General features: G+C 36.2%; 1 long non-coding RNA gene across 2 annotated transcripts; it reads left to right on the top strand.

The window, feature by feature from the left end:
* The first annotated feature begins 1,604 nt into the window (after positions 1 to 1,604).
* Positions 1,605 to 5,549, top strand: LOC103723236 (uncharacterized). 2 transcript variants are annotated; one of them, XR_015977034.2, is made up of 3 exons: positions 1,605 to 1,742; positions 4,884 to 5,022; positions 5,093 to 5,549. It is a non-coding gene; the product is annotated as an uncharacterized LOC103723236 (long non-coding RNA). The 2 variants fall into 2 exon arrangements; XR_015977035.2 differs by having other exon boundaries at positions 1,610 to 1,742; positions 4,881 to 5,022.
* The last annotated feature ends 7,697 nt before the right edge of the window (positions 5,550 to 13,246 follow it).

The raw sequence follows: 13,246 nt of genomic DNA on the forward strand, positions 1-13,246 counted from the left end.
GAACAAAAACTTCAAGAAACCGAAAAAACCGTATCCCAGATGATTCACTGCCTCCCTCTTGCTAAAATGGTTAATAGTTTAGGCCATTGCATAGCTACATCCAATCATCCAGCTTTTACTACAACAGCAGAAAATAGACCGATGCCTTCAAAACCCAAATGGAAACCAGAAACAAATCCTCCATAAATGGGCTAAAAGAGAGGTGTCAGTAGGAAAATAGACATCAAGAAAAAACTCTTTCCATGCATTTCAAGTAGGAAGAAATAATGAGTATCATGGATGGCTCACCATAATAATTTAGCTAAAAGAGTTGGTAAGTAGGATTGTTGATTGATCTAAGCATTTCAAGTTAACTCAAGCTCACCATATTATGCGTCCTATCATGGATGGCTCGATATAACTTTTTTTCCCCAAAAGGAATGTTAGGCTCATAACAAATTACATATATATAATCTCTGATTGATAGCCTAGTTCTTTATAAAGGCATTGATTAATATGTTAACTAAATTATTAGAAGCGCAATAAACTTTAATTCAAGCTCGAATAAATTTTGGTTTGATTTGAAATTTTCAAAATAACTTGCGCTCGAGTTATGCCCAATCAAGCTGAATTTGATGAAGGGCCAAGCATGCTCGTAAACTTTAAGTTCGAAATTAATTTGAAGCTAAGTTTGATCGTACTCAAGCTCAATCCAGCTCATGTGCACCCCTACCATTGGAAAGGTCATCTAACGCATGTGATCCATTCAAATTTTGACCTACATTAAATCCCAACCATTTCAAATTCAAATTGGCTAGGGTGCATCCTGCTTGGGAGCCTTGCCCTCTCCCCAAGCCTGCTCTCAAGGACACATATGGGAATTTTCCCCACCCCCAAGGAGAAAGCAGAGGGAAGCCCATCATTGTTATTACCATTCTACCCATCTGTGGCAAACCCCTTGGGATGGTGGCCCTGCCCCATTCACCATCCACTAGTTGGAATTTGGAAGTGGGAAGGAAATAGCAAAACCCTTCCCCTTCTTCTCAAAACCTCTGGCCCCATTTTCCCAAAACCCTCTCCTTCCTCCTCCAACCAACCCTTTCAATCCCCCTTCACCCCTTTACTCTCTTCTCATCTCCCCAACACCTCCACCCCCCCCCCCCCCCCCCCCCCTAACTTCCTCAGACCCAGCATTAAATACTCCAAACACCACCAAAACCCCTTCCCCTTACCTTTAAACTGCAAAGAAAACTAGAAACAAGAGAAAATCCCTCATCCTTTCCTTCTTGTTAAAACCACCCCATAAGATATGGCTTCTACCTCTGGAGCCTCCTCTCACACCCATCTCCTCCTCCTCCTCCTCCTGCTGCTGCTGCTCCTCTCTATGTCTTCCATGTCCACCAAAGTAGCCATGCCTCATGTGGGTTCCTCCTTCTCTTCACCTCTCGCTGTTCTTTTACTAACAATCTCTCCAAATTGAGCACCTGTTCTTCTTCATTCTGTTTGTAATGGGAATGGGAATGTTGGATTCTTGTAGGAGGCAGCGAACGAGCGGATGCTGGTGATGAAGCCTGTGTCGGGGATGCAATCGGTGCTGCTCGATGGACCGCCACGGCGGCGGCTGAATAGCTTCCGGATATGTGCCCTCTGCACTTGCTGTGGGGGCTCCAGGGGCCTCTGCCTGCCTTCGCCTTGCTGCTATGCCATCAACTGCAACATTCCCAACAGGCCTTTCGGCTTCTGCTCCTTCACTCCCCAGACTTGTAACTGCTTTGGATGCCATCTCTAAGCCTCCATGCCCTCCTCCTAAATTATATTATCTATCTGCTCTTTTTAGTCATTAGTCATTGCGTTGGAAGTCTCAATTGTGAAGAAAAGATATCTGTTTTAATCTCTCTGTTTATTGGTATTGGTTTTATTATATGTGAATGTGCTGCACTGCATAGGGTTTTGTTTACAAGATTTATAGTAAGTGGACCTTTTTATATTGGTCTGCAAATTATATTGCATTAATCACCCTTCTAAATTTTGGATTAGGGGTTTGTGTTGAACATAGTCTTCTTATCCAAAATGTGATCATAATAAAAAGTTAATGCACTGCATAGGGTTTTGTTTACAAGATTTATAGTAAATGGACCTTTTTATATTGGTCTGCAAATTATATTACATTAATTACCCTTCTAAATATTGGATTAGGGGTTTGGTGTTCAACATATAGTGTTCTTATCCAAAATGTGATCATGATAAAAAGTTAATGCACTGCATAGGGTTTTGTTTACGAGATTTATAGTAAATGGACCTTTTTATATTGGTCTGCAAATTATATTACATTAATCACCCTTCTAAATATTGGATTAGGGGTTTGGTGTTCAACATATAGTGTTCTTATCCAAAATGTGATCATGATAAAAAGTTAATGCACTGCATAGGGTTTTGTTTACGAGATTTATAGTAAATGGACCTTTTTATATTGGTCTGCAAATTATATTACATTAATCACCCTTCTAAATATTGGATTAGGGGTTTGGTGCTGAACATATAGTGTTCTTATCCAAAATGTGATCATAATAAAAAGTTAATGCACTGCATAGGGTTTTGTTTACGAGATTTATAGTAAATGGACCTTTTTATATTGGTCTGCAAATTATATTGCATTAATCACCCTTCTACATTTTGGATTAGGGGTTTGGTGTTAACATATAGTGTTCTTATCCAAAATGTGATCATAATAAAAAGTTAATAATAATACAGATTGTGTTGGCGAGTGCACAGCGCTGAATGGGTAGTAAGGAAAAGGGTGTTGCAAGTTGTCAATGTGCAATGGTACATCTTCTGGCCAACAAAAAATGCTAAGGTGGGTGGCAGTTGGGTAGAGGCATTAAAACTTGCTATAATGTGGTAGGATTGTATTGTGTGGTTCTTGTGAGTATTTATGTGACTATTTACTAAGGTGGGCTATTAATGTGATAATTTGTTTACCTTTCTTCTCTGGGTGTGATGTACTTGTGATGATGTCACTGCATAAAATAATTTGATAGAAGGTGATAGCAGGTCTTATGTTAAAAGGTTCTTCATGTTTTCTCAAATCTGATCCAGGGGCCATTTGTAAATGAGTGAATGTTGGAGGAAACCCAAAACATCATTGAGATTTTTTCTGTCTTTTATGTCAGGGTCAATGAAGAAAATGTTTCTCTTATTGAATCTTCTCTGCAAATATATCTTTACAAAGTAGGTTTTCCTGCAGCTTTCTTCATTAGGAAAGGGATAGAAGATATTTTATGAGAACTATTCAGGAAATTGCTATATTTTAATTTTTAAGATCAAATGGTTGAAGTTGCTGCTGTCCCCATGCATGTGAACTATCTTGAACATGGTTGGCCTGATTACCCCACAACCTTTATTGCAGTTTGTTGCTGCTTTGCATGTCATGGAAGTTTTTTTTTTTCTTTTTTTTGGGTGTTGGGCTGGGGGGGTGGGGGGTTAGGAATCTCATTGACTACCATGTGCACTGTGCACAAGAGCCAAGATTATGTGGTGGCTGTACACATTATAATGAGGATACAGTAGAACTCTTTTCGGGCAATTGTGGTCGGATGCTGCTCCTTCCAAGAGCTTGTAACATCATTGCGCTCAGACAAATGGATTTGCACAAGCTTGTCTTTGCAGGTCCTTATTCTGTAGCTCTGCCATTTTCTTGATGAGTCCACAACCTATTCATACTTCTATCATTTGGGGTGCTGGGAATAGGAGGGAAATGTTCTAACATGAGTGCAAATTTACTCATAGCTTTCCTGTCAGTCACTCAGAGCTTTGCATGCCTTGCTGAAGAATTTTGCATCTGATGTCCTTGGTCATGGTCACGAAAAATGGGGGAAGATAAGTACACTTTAAGATGCCTAGAGAATATTTGATGTCCAACATCATGAAGCACCAATGCGGGCACATTCCATTGAGCTCAATGAGGGATCTTTCTTGCAGATGTGTCTAGTTATTTCTAGGAAACACATTTCGAGATCATGTTAGTTTGGTTTCCAGAACTTAATGTTGCTCTGGAAAATGTTTGAGGACAATGGAGAGAAGGATGGCCCTTGATGCAGCGGGAGGACTGGAGATTTGCAAATGATTTTATTGATCTATAGAGTATTCCAACTTTACTTTTTGTTTTCTTAATCCAGTCATGATATTTAGATGCTCTTTGTCAGTTGTTTTTCTTTGTGTGCATCTCTCATGAAAGTTTAATCTTAGAGTACCAACTTAGTTTGTGTGTTCCACTCTGCTTTCAATCTCTTTGGGCCTGTAAACAAGAAAATGTCTTCTAGACAAGATACTCTTCTCTCTGGTCGTAGTGTTTCCTTTTTGTTAAGAAAGAAATATTAAAAGTGCCTTGAACAATTTATCTTGTCATCTCTAACCTTTTTATTCGAATCATTTAGGTCCAGAATCAACTCCAATTAAACACCAGAAAGTCATAACAATGCAGAAACAACAACAATATCCATTTCCTAATTCTTTAGAGAGAATTCCAATTGATCATGCTTGAATTATTCATGAAAAGGTTTGAATCTGGGAAAGCATATGAGAATTTATCAGAAGTTCAGAAAAAAATTTAAACAACCTTTTTTATTTCCTCGAGGAAATAGAAAGAACTTAGATAACTCAAAATTACAAAGAAAATGTATGGGGAGAATCTGAAATTATTGGTGTTTGTTTTCCTTTCATGTAAGAAAAACACATACAGAGATGATGAAGAAAAAAATGGTAGCATCTAGCATTTGCAACCCACATGGTTTTATCAAAGGGAACAGAGCATTTGATGGTGATATGATCCTGCCAATCAGATTTTTTTATCAATAGCTGGTCCAGATTGGTTCCATCATAATCCATTTCATCTTCATTATCAGCAGCAAAACTCAAGCAACTCATTGGTGCATTCCTCCATTCCCTCGGCGAAAACAGTGAGTGGCTTGGAAGGATATCCAATAACATTCAGAGTTGAGACCATTCAATCTGGACATCACAGTGAGAGAATCATCTTCTAGCCAAGTAAGGGGCACATAGAACCTACTCTTTAGCAATAGCATCCCCCTCTCAGGCTGCTAACAGTTCTGCACAGGGAACAGTGAATGGTTGGAGCTCTCTGCAGCTGGTACACAAAATATGATCATCTTCATTTTCTAGTCTTAGGATGAAGCTTGCACTGATGGATGGCTTACCTCTGGTACTACACTGTCAAAGTTGGGTTTGACTGCGCCAATTATGGGGTTCTGCAAATAGACAAGTGCTTGTGTGGAAGAAACAGGATTTTGTTTAGCTTCTTTTGCTTGCACTGTGAAACTCTGCAGGCCAAATAAGCAGTTGGCTTAAGGTTGAGTGTATGAAAACCTTATTTTTCCTGAAAATTTTACTTTTTTATTTGTTTGTTTCACTAGATTTGAAAAGGCTTATAACTAGTTTTCTGTTAAAAAAATTTATTTCCACAAACAAATCCTATTTTTCTTTTCCATTGATTACTTTGCCATCAGAGTATATAAGAGTTCAGATCTTCTGCGGTGCATATTTTGCATCGTAAATGGTTGTACAATTCTAGATTGTCACCATGCCATCCATCTCAAAGGCGGACAATTGTTTCTAATTATGGAACAGAGACAGTTGTGTTGGAATCGCTGGAATGTGTGGTAGCCTTTTATCGATACATCTCTTTGTTGCGCTAGAGGATCATGACATGAATACCAAATGTATATTAGACCATCCACATGGGTAATTTTTATTTTCATTTTTTTTTATTTTTTTGCAGGCCATCAACAGCAACCATATCGCAATATGCAGAAAAGCTAACATAGTTTTTATGGATCTAATTTTCCTCTTTGGGAATACGAGTTCATCCTTTCGAGCAAATCTCATTGCGCGTAGACTTTCAGTTTCAGTATTTCAGTAGCAGTAACTCGTGAATTGGAACCCATGGTTATAGACCAGAATATGGTAACTTACCAAAAGTTCTACAAGCATTTCCGATGGATTAAAAGCCCATGGTAGCTGCATTCAAAACTGAGCTGGTCATCCACATCTCTTGTTCAAAGGCACATTGGACCAAAATATGGTCAATATTTTTCAGCCTATACTCACATTTGTCACGGCCTGCACCTTAAAGTAACAGCAGGCCTCTGTTCATCAACAATGACCTGCAGTGGAGTCCCTGGGGACACTAACCTGAACCACAAAACTGCTTCCAGTGGTCATAATGAGACTCAATAATGGAGCATTACCCTAGGCTGCTCTTCCAAAAAAATAGTGCTATGGGGCCCAAATATGTTACCAAAAGTATCTCCTCGTAATTGGCATTCCCTGCGTCAAGAAAGCACTGATGCAATTCGCAATGTTTCCCGAATAATATTAAGCGCCAATTCCCTTATCATCACATGAAAAGACAGCTTTACAAAGAGAACTTTGGTAATTGATTTGCATGAACAAAAACCATATAGGGCAGCTACAATAGAATATCATGTTTTCTCTAACACCCATAGTAAAGAAAAAACCAAAAAGTTATACTCCGGCCACTAACGAAGTCCGTCAATCTTGTAACTTTAAAAAAAAAAATGTAAAATGATTAATTGCTTGTTGTGTATTATGTGGTCATATAGTGGGTGCTGATAAAAATACGTTCTGAAAACTGTGTATTGATTTATCTGAAAATGTATATTAAATCACTGCTAGATATGTATCAGATAAGCTTACATTATGCATCAGAAAGTCGACGAATGTGTATCACTAGCCATATAGTGTATATTAGTAAATATGATATTCTAGAACTTATGCATTAATTAGAGGTGAAAGTGGATCAAATAATATCTGTCCAAATCTATTTTCATATCTGAAACTATGCAAATATGGATAAAAATTTAAATATCCAACTAATATCCGTATTCGTATCCATATCTATTAAAAAAAATGGATACTAATATATGATTCTATTTGTAACCTTATTTAATTTATATAGTACTCATAAACTTTTAATGAAAATAAATCACCATATTAATATGCTATTAATTTGAGTTATTATCCACTTTATATTATATTTGATTCTATGGTCATAATGTTTAATTATCTGATTTATATCCGTATTTATATCCATACTTTTGATATCTTATTTGTATCCATATCTGTATCCATTTAAAACAAATATAGATATAATTTTTTTGCATCTGACTAACATCCGTATCCATATCTGTATTCGTCAAACAAAATAAACATGGATATAAATATACTACTATCTAATCTGATTTCAGGCATAGAATTAATTTGCTTGGAAGTGTGTATTGGGTTGCTAAAGGACTAATTTGCTAAGTGTATATTATCTGACTGTATAATGTATATTGGTATGCACCATGTTCTAAAAATTGTGTATCAATTTACCTAAATATGTATATTAACTTGCTAGATAATTAATTTACTTGTGATGTATTATTTGGCCATTTAGTATGTAGTATAATTTTTTTTATTTTAAAACTGACGATTCTGTTAGTAGAAGATACACAAATATGGGGTAAAATAAAAAGCCTGTCCTATTCTATAGTTCCCGCCCCATATGGTTTTTGTTCGATTTGCACCTTCTTGGAAAAAGTTTGTCTGTGTGTACGTGAGAGAGAGAGAGAGAGAGAGAGAGAGAGAGAGAGAGAGAGAGTTGCATGTGCCTATAAGAAAAAAACTTTCATTTTGTTGATATGAAGACTCACATTCATACAGATTGGGCCTGCACATCATGTGAAGAATCGGTATATTTCATGAAATATGTAGGTGATATGATATGTTATAGTAGATTTGATATTGTTTTAACCTTAAATTTGATATGATATGTTATAGAATACAAACAATATACCCATAACTTTGTCCTCCATGATTCATTACTGGCGTCACAAATATTAAAAATATGCTTTCAGTTTGCCTATGCATTTTATGAGCGCTAATAGACTGTCTTATTGAATCATGAAAAGGGGGGAAAAAACAAGATCGGCACAAAATAAAGCTTGGTAACTTTTGTGTTTTGTTATTGATTTCTCAAATACTTCTAGCCTTGTTCTGAAGTTTGTGTGATTTACGACAAGCATTACATGGATTGGATGAATGCACTTCTCGATCTAAAAGATATCCCAATCAAAAAGAAAAAGAAAAGAAAAGAAAAATTTAAAGTACCCCATGGAACTCTCATCCTTATTTTATGGACATATTTATAAACTGTTAGAATAAGCAGCCTCTCTATTTCATTATAGTTTTTGCCAGTTCTATGACTCAAAAAATCATCTAAACTGAGTGTTTTGGGAATAAGATGATAAGATGATTTGTTTAGTTAGGAGTCTATTCCAATCATACTACACCTCTATGAAATCTGTAACAACCCAAGACCTCACTCAAAATGGCTGCCGGAAGGTATTATTTGGGTTTCTTGATCCTGTATAAGTACCCAAGATCTACCCAGCGAATAATCGATGTGGGACTAAACATACGCCCGCATAAGTCCTCACATACTCCCCCGTTTAAGCCCTAATGTCCTCATGAGGCTAAGGGTTTAAATATATCCAAATCTAATCACAAATACCACGATCGGCCCGTGGTCAGCCCCAATGGATCCGTGCTGCAGTGTCTCCTAGTCCACATAGGCCATGGGCCGGGTCCGCTCTGATACCATTTGTAACAACCCAAGATCTCACTCAAAATGGCTAGCCGTAACGTATTATTTGGGTTCTTTAATCTTGTATAAGTACCCAAGATCTACCCAGTGAATAATCGATGTGGGACTAAACACATGCCCGCACGGATCTTTACAAAATCCATTGAACATATTTATAAGGTCGGTTTTTGTAATTTGTCTGCATTTCTAGAAAAAATGTTTGCATGAAGCAAAGAGCCGTTGATATTGCTAGCTGATCATTGTAGTAACGAGGTGCCATTCATATATTTCCTTAGGCTTCAACCTATCGTATTATAAATAAATAAATAAATAAATACTCATTCCAATATTTATTTTGATCCAAAATAATGAAAAAATAAGCTAAATAATAAGCATTATTTAAGAGAAATAATTGTTAGTTTATTTAATTTGTTATATTCATGAACTCAATACTACCCCCTAGCAACAAAAGTCCATTGCTTGAAAATAAAATTTATTTATCAAATTATATAAATTAAATGTAGTGCAAAGATAAATTAGATGACATATGCCAAACATGACTGATCTTAAATTGGTAGTGAATAATCATGGTTTTTCTTGCATGTATACTCTCTTAAATATATGAAATTGTATAAATACCCTCGTAAAATTATTATTTGCATGTATATTCTTTTTTTTTGCATATATATCCGTACCATCTAACGTCAAAAAATAAACAGCTTAAAACTAAATAACTGAAATACCCCTATGGATAGATATGCAAAAAAAAAGTTATAGGGGTATACACGCAAATAGCAACTTTACGAGGATATTCATGTAATTTCTTATATTTAGAAGAATATGTATTCAAAAAATTTATTAAAAAAATTGATCAAAATTCGGCTGGAACTTGCTAAGTATTTTATGATTCAGTAGGATCGACAAGTTTAAAAAGGATTGAGCTATATTATCAATTTTCCTTTTTAAGATTATAACTCAGTCAAGTTAGAATATTAGATAATCATTTTGGTAATGATATTCTCCATTTGATTTTGATATAATTATCATTATTGAATCTATAACATCTATATATTCTTTATTATTTTTTAAAAATTAAAGTATATAAAATTTAAATTAATTATAGATGCTTAGATTAGTAAAATATTTTTTAGTAATTTATAAACGTTGAGTTGTTGTTTATTTTTGAGACAAAAATTTTGTAAAAGCAACATAATTTGTTCTATAAGTATTGATGTTAATATGAGATCATGTGACATGATAATATTAATATTTTTTGCCACTTTTTTTATTAAGAACAACTGAATTATCTTTGATCATTTTTTATTAGATTTTTTAGCGTATACATTTCTAAATATACATAATTACATGAATACCCTTGTAAAGTTGTTATTTGCATGTGTATTTTTATAAAGTTTTTTTTTTGCACGTCTATGTATAAGGGTATTTTAGTCATTTTAAATTTAATTTTTTAACGGTGTTAGATGGTATGGGTACATTATAAAGAAAATGAAGGGTATACATGTAAAATAAATATTTTGTGAGAGTATACATGCAAATAGCAATTTTACGAGAGTATTCATGCACTTTCGTATATTTTGGAGAGTATACGTGAAAAAAAACCCAATAATCATTTCTATCAAATTGCCACACTATGTCCATCAGTACCATCCAAATCACTACCACGAAAGCATTCTTCTCTAAAATGCTATTTCAAAAACATATTTCTTGAAGTTGAAATTTCTTTATTTGTTTAAAAAAATATATTTTAACCCTTTCAAAGTTTGAATGATTCTCACGCACTCTCTCATCTATAAAAAAAATTAAAGTAGTCTTTCAAGTTGGCCAAGTTATCCAAAATAGTCCTATCGTGCATCTCCGTTAATTGAGAGATAGCACGCGATCATCATATGATAGCATAAAATTATTATAGAACTAAATGCCCTTGAAATCTTTTTGTTTGGGGTAAAAATCTTAACTTTTTCATGGGAGCCTTGGAGGAGAAAGGATGGTGGAGCTGAGGATGGGGGAGGAAAGGGAGGATGCCTAGGAATATGCGATGGTCACCATCGATGGTATTGAAATCGAAGGCGTAGAGATTGGAGGGGGGCGAGGGGAAGGCAGAGGCCGTGAGAAATAGGTAGGGGTGATAGTGAGGAGATGGGCAAAGTTGGGGATCAAGTTGCAATGAAAGGGTGAGGAGGCAGGTGGAATGGTGGCGGCGAGACAAGAGAGATTGGAGAGAGGCCTACGATGGAGGGGAGAGGAGGTGGGTCGAAGAAGATGGGGAGGGGGTTGCAGTAGAGGGGAGAGGAGACGAATGGGATGGCGATAGGGAGATAATAAAGGATAGGGAGGGAGGAAGGGAGTGTCTCTATCTCCACCATCATCAAACACAACCCAAGTTATTATTCAATAATTTTTGAGTTTTGATTTTTTTTAAACAAATTGATTTTATTTTTTATGAAAACTGAAAAATGATATTTATCCGTGGCTTATTCAAAATGTTAATAAATATTTTGGTCATTTGAGATGGTGGGCTATTGATGTTAGCTGGTTGGCAAGTCGAAGACCACTCGGAAAAATTTGGATAGGGATGGCAGTCGGATAGATTTTTTCGCATAATCTACCCGTCGCAAATCCTAATAGGATTTGGTTAGCAAAATTCTATAAGGTATAGGAAGAGTTTGTAATTTAAAATTAAAATCTGTCAAGATTTGGAATAAGTTTAGAATTCGACCATCGGATACTTGCTACCCGAACCCAATTATATATATATATATATATATATATATATATATATATATATATATATATATATATATATATATATATATATAGTATTATAACAATTTATAATATGCAAGAGAGGGGTGAAGGGACTTGAACTCCAAACCTAAAAAACATCTAAACTATGCCATATATTATTGAATTTAGTTAAATGTATTATTAGTTATATTCTTGATTTAAACTTGATATTGTTATATTCAGGTTATTATGCAAAAGTTTTCTCTCTATCTCTCCCCTCTTCCTTTTTATTTTTTTCTTGTAACTTCGAGTTAGATATTCGATCCAGCTCGAATAATCCGATCTGGATAAAAGTTAATCAGGAGGTTCGGAGATCGACAGATTTATCATTTTTTGATGGAATGGGTTTAAAATTTTTTGGCAAATTTTTAATTGAATTTGGGATATGCTTAGGTAATAAAATTTTAAAATGGGTTCAAAAATATGGAGGATAAATTTTACATTCCTGTCCGTCGTTTTCTCTTCCTAGTTCGCACACCTGTTAAGATTGCCTTCCTCCATATCCTTTCGAGTAGGAATGGCCCAATTCTTAGGCGATTGAGGCGGTCGCCTAAGGTCCCGGCTCAAAGAAAGTCCACCGTAAAAAAAGCCTCAAAGATAAAATTAAAAAAAGAAAGAAAAATTACAGCATCAAAATAAAACGGCCAATCTCTAGATACATTGGGTCGCTCCTGTTTCGAACAGTGCAGCCACCTCCTCCCTTTCCCCCTTCCCTCGCCTCTAGGGCTGGAAGAGGGCTCGGGCTGGGCTATGGGCGAGGCCCAATGCATTGCAGGCTGGCTCAGACTGAATAATTAAGCCCATTTCTATTTCGGGCCAGGCTCGGGCATCTCATTGGCCCGGCCCGGGCTCAGCCCAAGCTCGAGCCCACTTCCAGCCCGAATGAGTTTTATTTTTTAAACCCAGTTGTTGCCCGAGGGCCGATGCTGGTTGGGATTTGCAGAGGCGCGGAGCGGTGGAGGCATGGAGCTAGGATTTCTCCGCTTCTCCTTGTCGGCTCATCACTGGTTGCCAGTCGTTGTTGTCGACCATCCAAGCTTAGCGAAGTGGTGAAGAGGAGTCCCGACCACCCTATCGTCGTGAAGCGGAGCACTCGGTGAAGTTGTGAAGAGCAGAAAAGGTTTTGAGGTACGAATGATCTTTTCCTCCTCACCTTTCTTCCCTTTTCTTGTAGGAATCTTCTTTCCACTTCTTGTCTGGTTGTTCCCGAACGAAAGAGACCATTCCATTTGGTCCATTTCTCCGATGCCCCAACGAAAGAGACCTTTCTGTTTGGTCCATTTCTCTGATGCCCCAATGAAAGGTACCTTTCTGTTCAGTCCATTTTTCCGATGCCCCAAAGAGACCTTTCTGTTTGAGGGCCAAAATCTTCTTAGTAGTACCCCCACAAGTCACAATCGGGATCATGTTTTTGGTTTGGGAAAACAAGAAGAATAGAGCACCGCTGCACCAAACACATGAAAACAGAGCACTGTTGCACCAAACAAAAATATGGCAGAGGTGTTTTTTTTTTTTTGACAATTTTATATGCAGGTTGTTGTGAAAAGGCTGGAACAGTGGAATCCAAAAATTGAAATTGTACCTGCAATTGCATGGGAATATATCATTCCTTTGTTTTATATTTTTTACAAGTATCTTAAATGAAAATCCTCTGTAAAATGAAACTTTTGTAAGTGCTTCCATATCATCTCATAGTTATGAAAAGGTTTGGAATAACTTTCATGCTGATGCTATAGGTTAAATTTGTGATATTTATGTGGTTATTTGAGTAGATTATTTTTACTAATGTCTCATTCTAAA

This window comes from Phoenix dactylifera, chromosome 4 (genome assembly GCF_051530095.1).
Source record: "Phoenix dactylifera cultivar Ajwa chromosome 4, Ajwa_hap1_PhDact_Kaust_v1.1, whole genome shotgun sequence".
In the NCBI taxonomy this organism is placed as follows: Eukaryota; Viridiplantae; Streptophyta; class Magnoliopsida; order Arecales; family Arecaceae; genus Phoenix; species Phoenix dactylifera.